Below are 20,501 nucleotides of genomic sequence, written 5' to 3'. Positions count from 1 at the left end.
CTTCATGTGACTCGCCGAGTCATCCTTGCGACTCTCCTAGTCCATCCAGTCCTCTTTCCATACAGACTTGTTTTGAGCCATGCAGCGGCTCCAAATCACAGATCGAAGCTTCTAGGGCATACTTACCACGTAAAGTTGCAAACTTTATGTACATGCATGGCTATATGGGCTCCAAATGTCTATTTTAAGTTCTTAATGGAGCTTCTAGTCCAAGAGGGACTTCAACCACAACCAATACAACAAGTTTATGACTCTAGCATCCAAGGAGGGTCCATATCTGAAGTTACAACTTCAGATCTAGCCTATAGCTCAACATCCCAACATGAAAATCCATAAAATGCCCTAGAACTCAACAAGAGGAAGGAAAAGGAAGTAAGAATGGCACTTTGATACCTTCAAAAGATGCTAGCTGAGGTAAAACCCGTTTCCCCCTCCTTTCTTGCTTCAATTCCTTTGCACTCTTAGCTCCCTTCCTCCAAAATCCTCTCTTCCAAGCTTCAAACCCACACCAAGGTACACGCACATGAATTAGGGTTTATAGGGGCTTTCAAAGACTATAAGGAAGCCTAAAGGAGGCTGAAGATTCTTTAAATAGGGGTGCAAACCCCGGGATTTAGGGTTTCATCTGCCAGCTCCTACTCGCCGAGTCCCAATAGTGGACTCACCGAGTAGGTCACTAAGCATGTGTTCTCACCCCGTTGCTACTCGACGAGTAGGTCGACCAACTCGTCGAGTAGAGCTTTATCCAGACATTCTTAACAAAGAAATACCTAAGGATCGGGGCGTTACACATAACATGGAAATACATACAGGTGAACCATTTATCAGTCCTCAACGATGTCATTGTCCACTCATAAATGTTGAAATGCTTGTCCAGATCGGTGGTACCGTCATACTTTGGAATGTTTGGTATCATCATCGAGTGTGGGATCTCATACTGTAAGAGCTCCTAGCTAATATCAGAATTGTTACTCCTCACCATCTTTTCCATGTATGGATATGGAATACCATTGTACATCATGAATTGGTGAGTGTAATACGGGTTATGCACGCCTAGTCATACATCGCTGCTTGTGATATGTACAGTTGTTGTTGTGATCTCGTTTGCATGCTTTGCTACAGTTGTGAGCTCTATCCCGCCTACTGGAGCATGTACAGGTTCGGCTTCTGCGACTGTTAAGTGTGTGGGTTGAGTTGTTGTGCCAAGGACAGGCGAGGGTAATACTCTTATATCGATATTGTGTGAGGTTTGGATTCCTACAACGCTGGTACTTGGGGAATGGATCCCTACAATTGTTGGCAATAGGGGTTGAACATCGGAGGTTGCTGAGTGAAGAGCAGACCGTGCAACATGCCCGCGATGGGAGAGAACTAATATTCGATATTTGATGTTGCACATAATAAAATAAGGTTCCTGGGGACCAATGGTTGCGACTGCTAACTCAATAGTTGTGACCACTAAATTGGTGGTTGTGATGTTGGGTCACCGTTATCTGTGGCGTTGCAATCATGGGTGTAACCAGATGCTTTGTTGTGTTAGATGCCAGTCGCCATAAGGCGGCTATTGCTACCATTGCGGTTTCCGTTGTGGAACCTGGTGCTTGTGCTGCTGCGTTTGGGTGGAGGTATATCCCTCTGATGCAGATGCTTTTGTGCCGTCAAGAGACAATAAGGATCTGAGTTGACTTCTTTCTCCTCCGACGGATACTAAAGGTCATTTTCCCATCACCGCCAACGCCTAGAGTCGTATGAACGTTGTGTACCTATGAGTACATCCCCAGATGGTGCCAAATGTTGTGATATGTGCTTGGAACTTAACATCGTCACTTGATGATTCCAGCTAGGTAGAGTCCTATAATCATAGCAATAAAGAGATAACGTCAGTCGACGTCCAGTAGTTGTTCTCGGGACAAAGCTCCGACAATCTAGTTAGTATGTGTGTAAGAATAAGGTGATTAGGGTTTTGGAGAGTAAGAAGGCAATCCCTTCTTTTAGAGAAGAAGGGTTTCATTTTACACATGTTTTCTTTCCACATGATCCCAATAGTGTTACTTGTCCCATTGGTGGATCATGCACCACTAGTGGTCATCTGCTATTGGCATAGAATAACATAGGACAATGCCCTGAGTACTACACTTGTCACTCTGGGAAACGACCAACAGTGTTTTGGCTTATGTTATGTATTTACTAAACAACTCGCTATTCTAATGAGAGATCATAAATCGAAAAGTACATACATCTAGATCTCCTTTACCTAAAAATGTGGTAAGTGTCGAGCCAAACCGATAAAACAATGTTGCATGCTCATCGGGAGTGTGTAAGATCCTTAAACAAGGCTTAACAGGGTTTACGGACCTTGCATTGCGAAGCCGGACACTCAAAAAGGTCACAAATGAAACCTCTCTCAATCGTTTTCACTTTATCTCTCTCTATTTAGAAATCTCTCCCAAATCTCTCCAAGAATGTGAAATCTCTCCCAAATCTCTCTCAAAAGTTTCCGTAACTTTTTGAAGTCATTCGGGTTATTCCGACCCTTAACCGGGTCAAAAACGGCTTAAAACGTGGCAAAAACGGACAAAAAGGGCTTACGGACCCAAAACCCCTCTTAAGGACCCGAAACCCCTCTTAGGGCCGAAAGTCCTCTTAGGGACCGAACCCTTCTGAGCCGAAGGCTACTGACCCGAACCCGAAGGGTCCTCTCGGTCCCGAACCTTGCATGCACACCCGAACCCGAAGGCTCCTAGAACCGAACCCGAACGTACTGTTCACTTTGGTCCAGTTCGCTTCTGATGACTTCGGACCGAGTCCTTTGCTTCCTTGTTGCCTCGCCTTGCTTGGGACCCAGCCTCAGGAGGACCGAACCTCCGACCCCCTTCCGAGAAGCCTCGCTGGAAGTTCTTTTCTTCCCGGTTTTCGACTACGACTTCATTTTAGCTTCGTTTTTCATTGTTTTAATGCGGGATTTTCACCCAAAACTTTATTTTAACATATAAGGACCCATAATTATTAAATTATCACATTTTTAAGGATAAAACCTTATCCAAAAGAGTGGGTGAAGTACAAGAGGTGGAGTGTTGACTCTCCTTTATTTTATGACACAAGCAACCACCATACCTACTCCATGACTAACCCACACTCCTCCCCACCATACCTTGTCACTTCCTTGTCCTTTTTACCTCACTCACAAGCCATCCGCACATTTTTGAGAGCTGGACACTCAACCTCTCTCCTCATTTCTTTCACTTCCTATCATTTCACCAAAAATACAACACAACTTTTCTCTCAAACTTTTTCTCTCTATTTCAAGACTCCAAAGCTGATTTTCAAGCTTTATTCTTCTCTTGGTAAGTATAATTCAACCTCCTTGTGATTATTACACTTGATTCTACTCAAATCATTGATTGCTTACACAAATATCGTCATATTTGTTGTTAGCTCCTCAAATCTTCAAGCATCTCCCAAGTGTTCTTGAGTTGAACACTTCTTTCCTCCATCATCCATCTTCTGAAATCACTCAAGGTGAGTTCATAACCCTACATTTTCATGTTTTCTCAAGTTTTTAGGAGGGAATACAAGTTGAAACACCAAGAACATAACTAAACTTTTCTAACAACCTTCATCAGAAAAGTTCAACTCCATTCACGGACTGTTTTCGACAACTTAAACATTTTAGTTTTCAAAACTATTTTAGGTGCAAGTAGTTCCACTTCTTAGCTTTAAAATTACTACTTGCACATCTCCATATGATTTTTCTACAATTTATGGTGATTTTTACAAAACTACCTATCATTTCAAACATCAATCCGGACCAGTCTGTGATTATGGACTTTTTCAGACAAGTAAGAGGTCATTAAATTCTATAATAAAAATTATGAACAAACTAGACTCATTTTCCAAACTCTCAGAATTTACGGATTCTGATTTGCACCTTTAGTTATTTTTCTATGAATTTTCTAAAACAGAATAGAAATGGCAATACTAGAAGAATGTTTTCAATTTCATATACACCTTGTAACTTGTTGAGCAAGGTGTGTACCTTCATGTGATGATATGTTATTACCATATATGTCATCTTGTCTTATTATATAGACATACATCAGAAAACAAATGGATTCTTACCTCCATAAGTATGGTAAATATATAAATGATATTACAAGGCTATATCCATTAAAATACAAACATTGGTAAACTATGACAAGTAAGGCTTATGCTCACTACCCAAACAAATATTTAATAAACTATAATAGGTATAGTTTAGGGTTCTTTTACATAACAAACACATTATTAAAGGTGTTACACATACAAAAGAGTTATTACCACTATGAATAATTATGATAAACTATAATAAGTATAGTTAAGCCATCATACCCCCATAAACGAACACACTAGTTATAATCGGTATAGTTATGGCATATATATATATATATATATATATATATATATTACAAACAAAGTGATAAACTATAATAGGTATAGTTTATGTTTCATCTACACTACGAACTTAATTACAAGAAAGGAATTCACCATCACCACCACTCTTGATAAGCTACAATATGCATAGTTCATGTTCACTACCACTATCACTATTTGATGAACTATGATATGTATAGGTTATATTCACCATCACCACCACTTTTGGTAAACTATAATATGCATAGTTCATGTTCACTAGTCAATATCACTATGCGATGAACTATGATATGTATAGTTTAGGTTCACAGCCACTATGACTATTTCGTACACTACACTAGGGTTTGGTTCCGGTTTTTGGATTTAAGTCCACATTCAATTTCGCATTGTTAGTTTTTAGCTATAATTTCTAAGTGTATATGATAGAGTTATATATAACATAGTCGTGATTGGCTTAGAATTGGTGGTTCCGCCTTATTTCCTGTTCCTCGTTTGGTTGTGGGCCTAGGGCAGACCCATTACATTCGACGTTTTATCTAACTTTAATTTTATATAACCTATATACACAAGGAAATTATAGAAGGAATCTATAAAGAATTCTAGGATGCACTATTTCATAACATAGAAACTTACATTTCACATTTTGAGGAAAAGTACCAGGTTTTCATATTAATGGGGTACATTCCAAAGTACAGGGTTTTCATGTAAATGGGATACATTCCAAAGTACCGGGTTCACATAGAATAGTTATTATGATATTAAAACTATATTTCATCTAGAATCGTTAGACTTCAACCATAATCGCTGAGCGTATATGCTTGAGTCATATAAGAGTTTAGTCTTGATTGGCTTAGAATTGGTGGGGCCCGCCTCATCTCCTTTTCCTCGTTGGGTTGTGGACCTAGGGCAGACTCACTATATTCAACGTTTTATCTAACTTAAATCTTATATAACTTATATACGCTGGACGATTATAGGGGAAATCTACATGTCATTCTATGGTTCATTAACGCGTCATATAGAAATATTCTGTTCACACTTAACTAAGAAAATATTGGATTTTCTGGAAATCAAACTCTATCGAATTTACAAGGAAAACGGTTTCTACTTCAAACAAAACTCTTATGAAGTCACCAACTTAATTGTTGACACTTTTTCAAAACTACCTGTATTCTCAGGAAATCAGTGAAACAGGAAAACTTCAGCGCTTTGAGGATGGGACGTTAAACCATCAACAATTTATTTTTGTCATCATAATGTAATTGATTTTGAAACATGTAAATATATACTTTGGTGTAACTTTTTCAATTATATTTATGATGGTTGTATTTACTTTGAGCACTATTATACTCATTTTTGTGATACTATACATGGAGTCCTCCACCCCCGAACGTTTCCGCCATCCTTGGTTTGGGGGTGTGACAGATTGGTATCAGAGCATTGCTTATAGTGAACTAAGTATGTCGAATCGTATAAGGTATACAAACTATAAATACATTGGGAATGAAAGTCCCTGATTTAACATTTTCCAAATAACTACATTTTTAGAAACAAATAATTTCTCGGTAAAAGTATGAGCACGTGCACACACACTAGGGTCAGTAGCATGGTGGGATGGGACAAAAGTGGTGATTGTTGAACAATAAGAGTAGGCTTGGGGATGTATAGTCAGGTATGGGGATGACATAGCCTGATCAACTATGTCTCACCCAGAAGTGATTAGCATATGCCCAGGAATGGTCGTAGGTGTTGCAACAAGTCTAAAAACTTACCAACACTACCACAATGAAATACCATAGGGGTATTTGGTGTTATTTTAATTACTTATCTGAGAACTAAATAGATTTTTATCAATAGGTAAATAATTTCCTAGTGGATACATTAAAATTTTATGTATCCAGGACGTCATAGACTTAGACTCTGTGGATCTATGCTTTACTTCGTGTTCTTGTTGGATTGGGGATTTTGAGTTAGGATTGCTTATTCGAAGGTCTATCCTGTCCCAAATACATATGACTAGTATGCACTAAACAAGGTATTGAAGTACCTGATAAAGATCATCTTATAATTATCTAATTAGTACGTCTACTTAGTTATTCCTTGTATTTCCATTTCTCGCAAAGATATCATGGCTGGATTCCATCCCCACGATGACCCGTACTACCCCAACCACGACAAAGCTGGATGGTCCGGAGAGGAGCCATAGAATGATTACCCAATCCCTGTGGATGGTCACCAAGCTGAAGGCTTTGCTGACGGTTCCGACTCCGAACCTGAAGTGGAGAACCTACCCCAGATGACCCTTGTTCCGAATCCTAACCCTCGTCCAGTTTTTCAAGGCCCGACGCCTCCTTGGGTAGAGTGCTTGGAAACCTGGAGTGAAGAGCAAGACCAACCTAGGCTGTTTAATGGAGACATTCGAATCCTTCAAAATCCGGAGACTACACTATTCAAGGGAACCGTTGCATTGTCCAAAATTTTGCTTACGTTATTGAGATGTAGACCTATTTTCCTCGAACCCTATACACTAAATTATATTAAATAAATTGGCTCGCATTAAAATTCATTGGGAACTTTCCACGTATTTTATAACCCTATATTACAAACAATTTACATATGGTTGTATTTACTTTGAGCACTATTATACTCATTGTTGTGATACTATACATGAAGTCCTCCACCCCTGAATGATTCCGCCATCCTTGGTTTGGGGGTGTGACAAAGGGTGCCAAGCATTAGGGTCATAACGTAAGGGTGAGGGCCCGAGTCTCACACTAGGACGGATCGAGATCGTTAGCTAGGTCGTCCTAAAGATAACAGTTCTGTTATCTTTAACGTATTCCTAATGGGGAACGTTATTATATATATATATATATATATATATATATATATATATATATATATATATATATATATATATATATATATAGAGAGAGAGAGAGAGAGAATAGGGGTTTAATAGAAACTGCATAACTATGGTTAATTTGTAACTAACAATCATAGTTTAACAAATGTCTAGAAGTTATTTACATTTCAAAAATCGTACTTATGGTCCATGTGGTTTTCTTTTTGTTATTATGTTAGTCCCTATTAAACTTCAAGTGACTATATTGCCCTCTCATTTATACTTTTTATTTATATTATATAATTTTTAATTACTTATTGCATTTACCATAAACTGAATGGTCCCACCTCTATCCCCTTAACCATTCTTCCCCACTCCCTAGATGTTTGTTTCTTCCTCACAATTTTGATGATCTGTTTGGAGCCACCTTTATATCGTTGCCACAAAATCCTTAGAAATCAGTCCTATTACCGGAAAATAAACCATCTCCTCCCTTGAAACCTGATGACACAACCATCGTCGACCATCCTCTCTCCAACACTAGTTGCTGCATCCAGTGTCCGATGCTAGAACCCTTAAGATGTACTTTGAATCTCCTACCATCTATACAACCTGGCAACAACATCACTACCACTTGCCACCACCAACATGCATCGGCACAAAGCACCAACACCTTTTAATTCACTGTCTTTTATATACTTGTTACGTCTCCCTCCAACGGAAACAAACACTAGCAGCCGCCAACTAGTATAATGTCGTTCCTCACTTCCCCAACATATGATTCTCTTTTGTGAAAAACCATAGATCTAAAGCCTAAACCCAACCACCGTTGATTTAGCTGTCCCCTGCATTTGTCTATTTCTATAAAAAAAAAAAAAAAAAAAAAAAAAAAAAAAAAAAAAAACCTCCTAGGTTTACAACCGCCAAAATGAACATCCTCTCTTTCTATACATATCCATTTATCCATATGTAATCCCCTAGATATGTGTTTTCTTTTATTTTGATTGTTTGTTTGTGTTTTTAACTATTTTTGTATGTAACTTTGTGTACGTGCAAGTTTGTTTCTTATCGTTTTCCTCTTAATCATACGTACTTCTTTATATGTTGTGATATAGATCTGTGCATAGATCAATAATTTGATCTGAGTATGATATATATCGATATGAGTTTGTTGTCTCATTCTTCTTTCAGATCTAAATAAACGAAGAGATGTGACAAAAACACTAAGAGGTTATATGAGTTTGTATAATCTATGTAAAATGTTATCACTATCATTATCTGTGTTGGTTAAAGATTTTGTCGAAATAATGTTTTTTATACCTAGATTTTCATTGTTTAAAACTTCATTATATGATTGTTACCGGAGATGACTTGCCGGAGAATAAGACCGTCCCCGAGAATATGACTGTCATTGGAGAAGAGGACCGTCGTTAGAGAAGATGGAAGTTTCCGAAGAAAATGAACAACCAAGAGTAGACGGACCTTTCATACTTCCATTCAAATGGAGGATTGAATAAGATGGGTCCCAACTTTGTTTTTATAATTTATATATAATAAAAACAAAAAAGAGTAATATATATATATATATATATATATATATATATATATATATATAAGGGTAATACGGTCAATTTTGTATTGTAGGGACAAACCATAAAAAAAACTATCTCAAACCATAGGGACCATTTATGTAAATTATTCTAAAAATTATGTTGTCATGTTTTCCTTAGTTTCAACATTTTTTGCTTTTATTATGAATTTTATATTGAATCCTCTCCATATATAAAAACAAAACTATTTGTTTTCTAAATGACTAAATTATCTCTAATATATATAAAAAATTGGTATCAGAGCCAGAAAAGTTTTTGGGTGGTTATGGATGATATATTTACTTCAAATTTATTTAATTTTGGTTTAGTATCCTATAAGAAATTTATAAGTTTTAATAAGCATGATTCAGAGACAAGACCAGTGATTGGTTGGATTAGCGTAAAGCGCGCAGATAAGGACGTAAGTCGCGGTGCCGGACCACAATCATCGTCGGGACGATTCCCCTCTGCTCACCATTATTAAAACAAGTAAGTTTTCTTATAGAATTTTAAAACAAAATTAATTAAATATGAGTAAATTTTCAGGCATACTATCTAAAAAATATATTCCTGGTAAAAATATCAACAATGAACAAGATAATGATGATAATTAAATAAATTCTATTGAAGAAACCGTTAGTAACATAGAACAAAGTTTGAATAATTGGACAATACCTAAAACTAATATTAATACAATATATAAAATAGGAACTTTTGATTATTTTCAAGGTTATTCTATTAAAATGACAGAACAAACTTTGTCTATTGGTCAAAACCAACAAAATTTACATTTGTTATCATCACGATCTATTTTAGAGCATAGAACGAAATATAAATTTTTACATGTAGGTTTGGTCCAAATTGCTATCAAGCCTCTATTTAGAATTGGAATAGATGCCCCTGTTCTCCTTATTCTAAGAGACAAGAGACATAAAGATTTTCAAAACTCTATTTTAGCTATGGCTGAAACGAATATTGCTAACGGACCTATTTATTTCAATTGTTATCCAAATTTCTCTGTAGGATTATTTGATAAAAATATTTTAGATACTTTGGTTTTAACTATAGAAACAAAAAATTTAGAATTTAAAGATGATACAAAGCCTTTAGCAATAATTTATCGTGTTTGTTACAAAACTATGACAACTACACTTGAACCAAAAACGCATTTATCAAGTCCTAGAAATGAAACAATTATTTTTGAAGCAAATACTAACCATACCAAAGTTCATACACCGAAAAGATTAAAATGGTCTGATATAACTCAATCATGTAATTGGAACTTACAAAATGTTATTGATCCAAAACCATTAGACTCTTCAAAACAAATCTCAAATATTATTGAATATAATGATGGTTCTGTAGATATAAATTTTTCTTCCTTAAATATTTCATCATCCAGATTATCAACTTCTTTTATCACAGAAACAGGCTCTTCAAAATCTTCATTATTAAAGTCGAGATCTTTAAAACTAAAAACTGTTCACTATACTAATTCTATTCCCAAACCATTATATCAAGATGATCAAAATAGTGAAAATAGTCTTCCTAGTCCTACTAAATCAGATTTTATTGATGAACTTCAAAATTTTAAACAACAATTATGAGTTCTAAAATACAAATTAATTGTTCACAAAATAATAAGCTTTGGGTTAATATGTTAAAAAGGCATTGGAAGATAAATTCTAATATATGCAAAACCATTCAACATTTAGAACAAACTATAACTCATGAAAATTATAATTTATACAAAATACCTCCATATACTAATAAATATAATAAACAAATAGAAAAAATTTCTAGGCTAAAGATAGGCATAAAAAATATGAAAAATCAAGAAGTCATAATTTAGAATCGATAAAGCATATTTCCTCAATCCTAACAAAAACAACCTGTTAAAATGAATTTCTCGAATTTAGAATATCAAGTTGATTTTGATTACTTAAAAGATATTGAATATTATAAAGATTATAACCATAAAAAAAGAGTTTGGCATGAAGAAAATTTTTCATACTACTTAAGATTTCTCCATTTAGGCCTTTGGGAAGATTATGTTTTTATCAAATAAAATCCATTCTCCTTTTTTTCAATGGTTTAAATTAATTTATGCCCCTAAACATAAAATAAATTACCCATTTAAAAATGATTCTATCACTCCTATTTTTGAGAAAAAATATAAAGATATTATTTCTAATAAAGAAATTATTGCTAATTTTCCACCAAAAGGAGAAATTATTATTAACGATATGTTTATTGCAACTCCTTTAGTTCAAGCCCCAAACCAATTAACTACTGAAAAGGGTCTTCAAAAAATTATTTACCAAAATAATTATGCAAATGAAACTTTATCTAGTATTACCGAGCATTTAGTTAAAATTGAAGAAAAAAATTTCAAAGATAAAAACGTTAACAAGCATGATATGGCAAGCACTAGTAATTTAAGTTTTGTTCCTTGCCAAATCGATGGTAATTTTAATCTAGGAAATACAGATTTAATTAACGAATTAGAAAAAAGACTTTCAAAACTTCATATCTCAAACACTAATAATATTAATACTCTTACGAATGAAGAATCTGAAAATAGTGATATTAATAGTGAAACAAATTTTGAAACTCTTGCTCAACAATTTGATACAAATGATGACATTAATCAACTCACTAATGACTTTTCAAAACTTAATAAAATTCATCAATCAAAGCAGAGCACTTTCGGAAAAAATCCAAAACCAGCCATAAGAAATTATTGGAATAGACCTTCTCTTCCAGATGTTCAACTTGAAGAACGAACTTTTCAATTTGATCGTTCTCAATATGATGGTAATTCTGTTTATGAATGGAATATTGATGGCCATTCTGAACATCAAATTATGAATATTGTTCAAGAAATGACTATGGCTGCTAATGCTTATAAAGCTCATAATAATACTCAATTCCAAATTGTTAATATTATTACTTCTGGTTTTACTGGCAGTCTTAAAGGCTGGTGGGATTTCTATATTTCACAAGAAGAAAAAGATTATATTTTATCTGCTAAGAAAACTATTATAAAACAAGAAAATAATCAACAAATACAAACGTTTGAAGATGATATGGTTAACACTTTAATTTTTGCTATTATCAAAAACTTTGTAGGAGATCCTACTACTTTTCAAGAAAAAACTTCAGAAATTTTAATGAATTTACATTGTAGAAAACTTACTGATTTTAGATGGTATAAAGATAATTATCTTTTTAAAGTTTTTTCAAGACCTGATTGTAAAGAGTCCTATTGGAAAGAACGTTTTATTGCTGGCCTTCCAAAACTCTTTGCGGAAAGAGTTAGACAAAAATTAAGAGAAAATTTTAATAATACCATCCCTTATCAAAATTTAACTTATGGAGATTTAATAAACTATATTAATAAAGAGGGATTAGCAGTTTGTGCTGATCTTAGGTTTAAAGAAAAACTCAAAAAAGATAGAATTAACAGTAAAAATGAATTGGGAAATTTTTGCCAACAATATGGTTATCAGCCCTTGAATGGTCCGTCTACTTCAAAATCTAAAGTATTTAAGAAAAGATCTTCAAAATATTTCAGGAAAAAGAAATATAATCTTCCAGAAAATTATAAAAAGGGCAAAGATTACGCTTCAAAATCTAAAAAACCTTATAGACTAAATTATAAAAAATCTAAAAGAAAATCAAAAGATATTATTATTTGTCATAAATGTGGGCGTAATGGTCATACAGCTAATAATTGTTATGCTAAGACAAAAATAAATGAGTTAAATGTCTCTGAAGACTTGAAAGAACAAATAAGAAAAATTATTTTAAATACTGATTCAGATTCCGATGAAAGTATTTCTGACTTTCAAACAAATGATTTAAATATTCTCGAAAATACTACTTCAAGTTCTGAAGATTCTGATATTTGCGAGTGTATTGGTAAATGTCACTGTAACAATTTAATCAATGTAATTACTAGTAGCTCCATTAATGTTCTTTCACAAGATGATAAAGATCTTTTAAACTCTCTTGATTTTATAAAAGATAAAAATATCCAAGAATTGCTAATAAAACAGATGCTTAATAAAACTAATAATATAACTCCTGCTAATAATGAAAATTTTAATTTAAAAAATATATACGAAAGATTTACTGAAGCAAAGCCAATTTCTATGCAAGAACTTCAAGAAGAATTAAAAATAGTAAAACAAGAAATAAAAGAAATAAAAAATAAAATTTTAATTTTAGAAAAGGAAAAACCTTCTACTTTTAAAAACAAAAATATAGAAATTAATAACGAAGAAGAAAATAAAATTGAAAATGTAACTATTGGTAAACTTATAAATAATCAAGTTTCTCAAAAATGGAATACTCAAATTACTTTAATCAAGGATAATTTTAAAATCAACCTAACTGCTTTAATTGATAGTGGTGCTGATATGAATTGTATTCAAGAAGGAATTTTTCCTACACAATTTTATGAAAAAACTACATCTAGACTTACTGGTGCCGGAGGTACAAAATTAATTATAAATTATAAAGTTTCTAATGTTCATATTTGTAATAACCAAGATTACTATTATAAAACTCACTTAATTTTAGTAAAAGATCTCTCTTCTCCTTTAATTCTAGGAACACCTTTCATTACAAAACTATATCCTTTTATGGTTCATGATGATGGTATAAGAACCAATGTTTTTGGAAAGGAAATTATATTTAAATTTTGTGAACCTCCTCTATATTCAACAATTAATGTCCTTAATTATAAAACGCAACAAGCTAAATATCTTATTAACGAAATAAATAATGTTCGAATAAATAATCAATTAAGTGATAATAATATTCAAAATAAAATAACAGGATTAAAATTAAAATTTGAAAAAAATGTTTGTTCTAATATTCCTAATGCTTTTTGGAATAGAAAGCAACATATTGTAAAACTACCATATATAAAAATTTTTAATGAAAAGGATATTCCTTCAAAATCTAGAGCCATTCACATGAATAATGAATTAGAAAGTCATTGTAAAAATGAAATTCAAGATTTAATAAATAAAAAACTCATAAGACCTTCTAAATCACCATGGTCTTGTTCAGCATTTTATGTTATGAATGCTGCAGAATTAGAAAGATGATCACCAAGATTAGTTATCAATTATAAACCTTTAAACAAAGTTTTAGAATGGATTCGTTATCCTATTCCTAATAAATGAAATTTGCTAAAAAAGCTTTATGATTCAAAAATATTTTCAAAGTTTGATATGAAATCAGGATTTTGGCAAATACAACTTCATGAAGAAGATAAATACAAAACTGGTTTTAATGTTCCCTTTGGACATTTTGAATGGAATGTAATGCCTTTTGGATTAAAAAATGCTCCTTCTGAATTCCAAAATATTATGAATGATATCATAACTCCTATAAGTAGTTTTGCTATTGCTTATATTGACGATGTCCTAATTTTTTCAAAATCAATTGATCAACATTTTAAACATTTAAATCAATTTCATGACTTGATTTATCAAAATGGTTTAGCTGTCTCTGCAGCAAAAATGCATTTATTTAAAAATGAAATTCGTTTTTTAGGACATGATATTGTCAAAAACACTATTAGACCTATTACAAGGAGCTTGCAATTTTCTACTAAATTTCCTGATGAAATTAAAGATAAAAAGCAACTTCAAAGATTTTTAGGATGCTTAAATTATATCCATGATTTTTTCAAAGATTTAGGGATCATATGTAAACCACTTTATAATCGATTAAAAGACAATCCTGAACCATGGACTCAAAAACATACAGATATAATTAAATATATAAAACAAAAGGTCCCTACTTTGCCATGTTTAAATTTACCTCATCCCGATGCCAAAATCATAGTTGAAACCAATGCTAGTGATATTGGATTCGGAGGAATTTTAAAACAAAAATTTGTTAACTCAACTGAAGAGCAATTGGTTAGATATTACTCTGGTGCATGGAATGATACACAGAAAAACTATTCAACTGTCAAAAAAGAAATTTTAAGCATTGTTTTATGTATTAAGAAATTTGAAGATGATTTATTTATGAAAAGTTTTTTTATTAAGAATAGATTGTCAATCTGCAAAAACCATTTTGGAAAAAGATGTAAAAAATATTATTTCTAAGCAAATTTTTGCTCGTTGGCAAGCCCTCTTAGGTAACTTTGATTTTGAAATACAATTTATAAAGGGAGAAAATAATTCGCTTCCTGACTTTCTTTCTCGAGAATTTTTGCAGGGAAAATGAGTTCGTCGTCCTCTTCCAAACATGATGACAAGAAGCCAGTCTCTCAAAATCTTGTTCCAGTCTCTCAAAAGCTAGTTCCATTTCAAAATCAAAATCGTTTTTCTCCTTTAACTCCTACTTCTAAGAATTCACAACTTTATTCTAATATCCTTCAGTCAAAGCTTGTTACTCCAAAATTTACTTCAACCGACACAATAAGCCCTTTTGCAAAACCTATAACTCCTCAAACTCAAAAATCTGTTACTCCTAGCCCTTCTACAAAAACTCCTTATGTTCTTAATCCAAATTTCCTAAGAGTTCAAATTCTTGAAGATTTTCAAATCCATAAGTTACACCAAGGTTTTCATGTTCTCACAAATCATCTCTTTGGACAAGGGAAAACCTTTTATGTTGATTCGTATAAAACCCGAGAATATTATCAAGCTATTCTGCAAGAATCTGGTTCAGTCAATTTTGTTCATCGTTCTAATTCTAAAGAGGGAAATATTGATTTTAGCAAAGCTCATATTATCAAAATCATTTCTCCAGAAAGTTGGGTTCCAAACCTTCACTCTGAAAAACCTCTTATAAGTTATCCTGCTTATTCCAAATTTTCTTACTATGATTATCAAGACGCCTGGACTAAGGCATTCTTTATTCGGAATTATTCACATTCATGGTTTATCTTCTTTGATTTGAACTTCAATTGTGAATATCCAAGATGGTTTATAAATTGGTACAAATATATGGGTATTCTTCCAAATTGTTTGCCAAAAGAAATTTACGCCGGATATCTCAAATTTAAAGAATTGTTTATTCAACAAATTCCAGAGTTTGAATACATGTTACAATTCACCATGATATTTAAAGTTCCATGGATAATGTCTTGGACTTTTCATTATCAAGAAGCAAAGGATTCCTCTCCTCCTTGGCTTAATCGCCAATTTCGCTCAAAATGGTGGGATAAAATGAAGATTTCTCAAGCCAATGAACAAGCAGTAATTAAACATCATCAAGAAATTTATATTCAAAAACCAGAAGTTGAAGCCACTTTTATCAACAGTCTTCCCAAAAGTGATGTGGATTTAATTGCAAGAATTAAAGATGCTGCTACCTCTTCCCCTGAAGAACTTCAAAAATTACTTTAAGAAATTCGCCAAACTCCATCAGTTTCTGACGATTCTCCAAAATCTATAAAGAATGATTTATTTGAAGACGCTCAAGACCCTTTTGATGATCCTTATGAAGAATAAGAAATCATTATCCATAAATTTGATGTAATACCTTAAATGTAGGATATTTCGTTTCTTCTATTATCAAAATTTCGTTTTTCAAATACGTATGCATGTATACTATGTAGGAATTCATGTATTTATGTATAAACAATTTTTATCAAAATTATTATCAAATCTATAATCAATGATGATATGAAGACAAAAAACTTTAGAAGATGCTCTATAATGGCTTGCTTTATCAAAAGAAGATGGCCATTGATTACAAACGACAATTGCTTCAAAAGATGAATGACAACCACTTTCAAGGACAACCACTTACAAGTAATTATTTCTATTGATTGGCCATGGGTTCTTACGGTGAAAAATATCACTAGATGATTTCAAGACTTTGAAGACTCCAAGATGATTATAAATAGAGACTATCCTTTAGTTGAAGAAACAAGAAAAAATTCATTCTCTAAAAAATGTTCATCTCATGTCTAAAAAATCTCCAAGAGTCTCCCTTTCTACTAGTAGATGTTCAAAGTCTTTAGATTTTCAAATAATTCTTTCTCCAGAAGTATGTACTGATTGTAATTCAAGCCTAATTCAAGAAGGTATTATCTAAAATATTTTATCGTTGTGTTGTTTTTATTTCTCTATGATAATTTCATTTCGAGTTATTCTAACTATTAATTCTACAAGATTTGAAATTTTTGTTAAAATAGTACTCGTTTTTAATAATCAAATTCATGCTTAAATCATTTAATTATGTCTAACAAAATCTTGATGAATTGTATTCCTAATAGAAATATTCTTTTAAAAATACAGCAAATCCAAGAATCTATAAATAACTCTGAGCAAAATCTTAAAGATTCTTATAAAACTACTAATCAAGGTACAAATTTAAACAATAATCATATTCATGATGTTAGACGGTTCATAAGAGCAAGTATAAAAATTCGAAACAAGCAGATACGTTATCTAAAAACAAAACTATTTGTTTTCTAAATGACTAAATTATCTCTAATATATATAAAAAATTGGTATATAATATATATATATATATATATATATATATATATATATATATATATATATATATATATATATATATATATATATATATTCCAAAGTTAAGAATAGTGAACTTGATGGTTTTTTTTTTTTTTTGGTAGAAATGGTACTTTGGTTAGGGTGGAATTGCAAATCTGTGTTTTTTTATGGGTCATATTTTGTCATTTTATATATTCTTGGTGAGTATGTGTTCTTCTGTGATTGGTTGGATTTTTTTATAGTTTTTTTTTTTTGGACACGTCTGACTTCTTTATAAGGTGTTTTTTCTTCAGCCGATTCGTGTTATCCATCTGTTACTGAACCTGTAATGTGTCCTGCACCTTTGCTACACCACCTCTAAGTTTCAATAGCATTGATCCATATTTGCTTATCGCTTCTAATCTCCTCATCTTTCTTCCCCCACCCATCCACAATATTTTCTCCTTTTAACGTCGGAGAGCCCCCAATCGCTCATCGGTGTCATTTTTTTACCTTTCTTTTTACTTGTTATCGGAGTGGTGTTTTTCACTTCCTGTCTTCTGTTTTTCTTGAAGCCTCTCCCACTATGAGTGGTGTCGCCTACCACTGTCGAATTATTCTCTCTTTTTACGACGTCCTTGCACCTCCTCAGTCCAACCGATTCTCCCTCTGACGCCACCGTCCCACTGTTATCTACTACATTACACCGACTGATGCTTGATTCCTTTTTCTTCAAAGAACCCAACCGCTTCTTAGCCCAACGATTGATCGAGTTTCTTCCATCACCTTTGACTCATCCTACCAGATCCTTCCACTTGTCGTCTCTTTGATTCATCAGATTTCGTTGGCCTCTTCTAGGTAATCCTTCGTCTATTTTGCTTTTCGTCATGGTCTGCTTCTATCTCTCTTCTTCTCATGTGGTTCCTCTCAAATGCGACACACTTCTTTTTCCTTACCCTTCTATTTACATCTCTCTCTAAGAAACAACCGTAAGATTGTGTGATTTCTCTCTTATAGAATCTGTTGGTTAATGGGTTATATTTAAAAAAGATACCCACATAAAATCGAATAGAATTTTCAAGTTTGGATTTTTCATTTTAGCTTCTCTTTGCTCTTCAGATGTGAACGGTGCCCTCAAATTTCTAAATCATTTTTTATCTGATCGAAATTTTGGGGGAAGTGAATGCATAAAATCTTAACATTTTTTTTAGTTTATGACTTTTGAAGAGTTTGTTCTGTGTACTCATATGTTAAAGAAAGGAACTTGCTTTCGGTTAATAAAGTCTTTTTTTGTTCATTTGTGAAATCCAACCAAAGAAGTGACAAAGATGGATATAGGATGAAGTGTAGTTCTAGAATCAACAACAAACAACAGGTGGAGACCCACTGCATTGCTCTTTCTCCTTTATGATGTAATCAAGTGTAAACGAGCTTTAATCTGGGTTTGCTAAGTATCAGTTCTCCCCTCTTTGCTCTATATTATGTCTACTCCAGCTGTTTTTCTACTATGTATGTTAAACTTTATTGTTTATCTGTCTTAATTTGGTTTTCTAGTGGTTTAGGCTTCATAAAGAATCTTGAATTCAGCCTCCACTCCTAAACATAATTTGGAGGACTCCCAATCAAGATCAATTATTGTTCATTTCAATTGGTACACCTGTTGATCTCATTTTTAACATTTGACATTTATTTACATTTTGTAGCTACGGAAGAAGAAGTGAATGACAGAACGTCTAATTGGGGGTCAATGACACATGGTTGTCTCCAAAACACATGAGTGTCGACCAAAGGCTTTTAAGGTGCGATACTTCTTTTAATTAGGCATCAAGTATGTAAGGGTGTTGAAAATTACATTTGTGTTGTGAAAATGGAGTGTTTTAACTTTTGGATGAAAATTAGATTGAATTTTGGATTATATGTATTAAGTTAGTATTGTGAAAATGGTATTGAAAATGGGAATATAATTAGAGAGATCTTTGTTGGATGAAACTTTTATAATTCGCTTGGGATTTTTTTTATCTTTTTAGGGGATTAAGAAGAAAGGAAAAAGTTACAGATTACGATGATCGCATGTTTAATTAACTCACTGTTATGCACAGGCTTGCAAAAAATTTAAAACTTAGAAAATTAAGATTATTCTCATGTTTCAATCCAAGTTATTAAATATGTCATTTGGTAAATGATGTATATGATAGTGTTTTTTTTTTTGCTTCATGAAATTTAAGAATTTTAAGATCAATATTTTTATATTTTCTTTTTGAAAATTTTGTTGTGTGCATGTTATTTGGATGTTAATTATCTTTCAAACTTTATAAATCATTAAATAGTTATAAAGAAAACAAGTATTTTCAGCGCTTCTTGAAGATGGATGCAAGATTGGATTCCTCATATTCACTTTAGCATGGGCTTGCAATGCAAAATTACATCAAAAAAACATTAGTGGGGGATAGTTTGGGCACACTAGATAGGCTGAAAGGTAAGCTTCTTTTAAGTTTCTAGGACTTAAAAAAGTTTTATATTTTTTAGTAAAAAAGGCTAATATACGATGGACTTTACTCTAATTCATCCTTTGAACACCTAAAGGTTAAAATGTAAAGAAAGACCATTATAATTCTACTATTCACAACCATATATTTTCTCAGCTCTTTACAGTTTGGTTGTGTAAAAGAGTATGTTAGATGATGAAATTTGAAGTTACTTATTGAATCCTGAAATGAAGTTAGTTTATTAATAATGCTTTCTCTTGCACATCCTTTTAAAGTACAATGTACTAATTAGAATAAACCTTTCACAATACAATGCCCTAATTAGAATGTTGTATAAACTGTTAATATTTGTTTATGTTGTCATAGACTCACATGTTTCTAGTAAGTTACTATCAAATCCATTTAAAAGTGTAGGGATTTTTTTGTACTTTTGTTGAACATGAACAAAGTGTAGGAAGAAAACTGACCAAAGAACAAACCACAATGGTAAAAGAAGTTGGCAAATGGTTTCCCTAGGGAGACAGGTGATTCTAGGTAACCTTGTTTTTGCTTTTATGAATTTTATAAATAACGAATGTTGGGGGACATAAAAACACCAGAGGACATATAACATCACCCACAAAAAGAGAAAGATAAGAACTTATACCATCTTCGACACCCTACAACATCAACAAATACACAATAACAT

The 20,501-nt window shown here is 32.6% G+C and overlaps 1 long non-coding RNA gene across 1 annotated transcript; it reads left to right on the top strand.

The window, feature by feature from the left end:
- The first annotated feature begins 17,476 nt into the window (after positions 1-17,476).
- LOC122195746 (uncharacterized) lies at positions 17,477-19,316 on the top strand. The gene is made up of 2 exons (XR_006186443.2): positions 17,477-18,185; positions 19,031-19,316. It is a non-coding gene; the product is annotated as an uncharacterized LOC122195746 (long non-coding RNA).
- Positions 19,317-20,501: the final 1,185 nt, after the last annotated feature.

The sequence above is a fragment of the Lactuca sativa genome, chromosome 8 (genome assembly GCF_002870075.4).
Source record: "Lactuca sativa cultivar Salinas chromosome 8, Lsat_Salinas_v11, whole genome shotgun sequence".
In the NCBI taxonomy this organism is placed as follows: Eukaryota; Viridiplantae; Streptophyta; class Magnoliopsida; order Asterales; family Asteraceae; genus Lactuca; species Lactuca sativa.
This window is presented reverse-complemented; position numbering and strand designations above follow the sequence as displayed.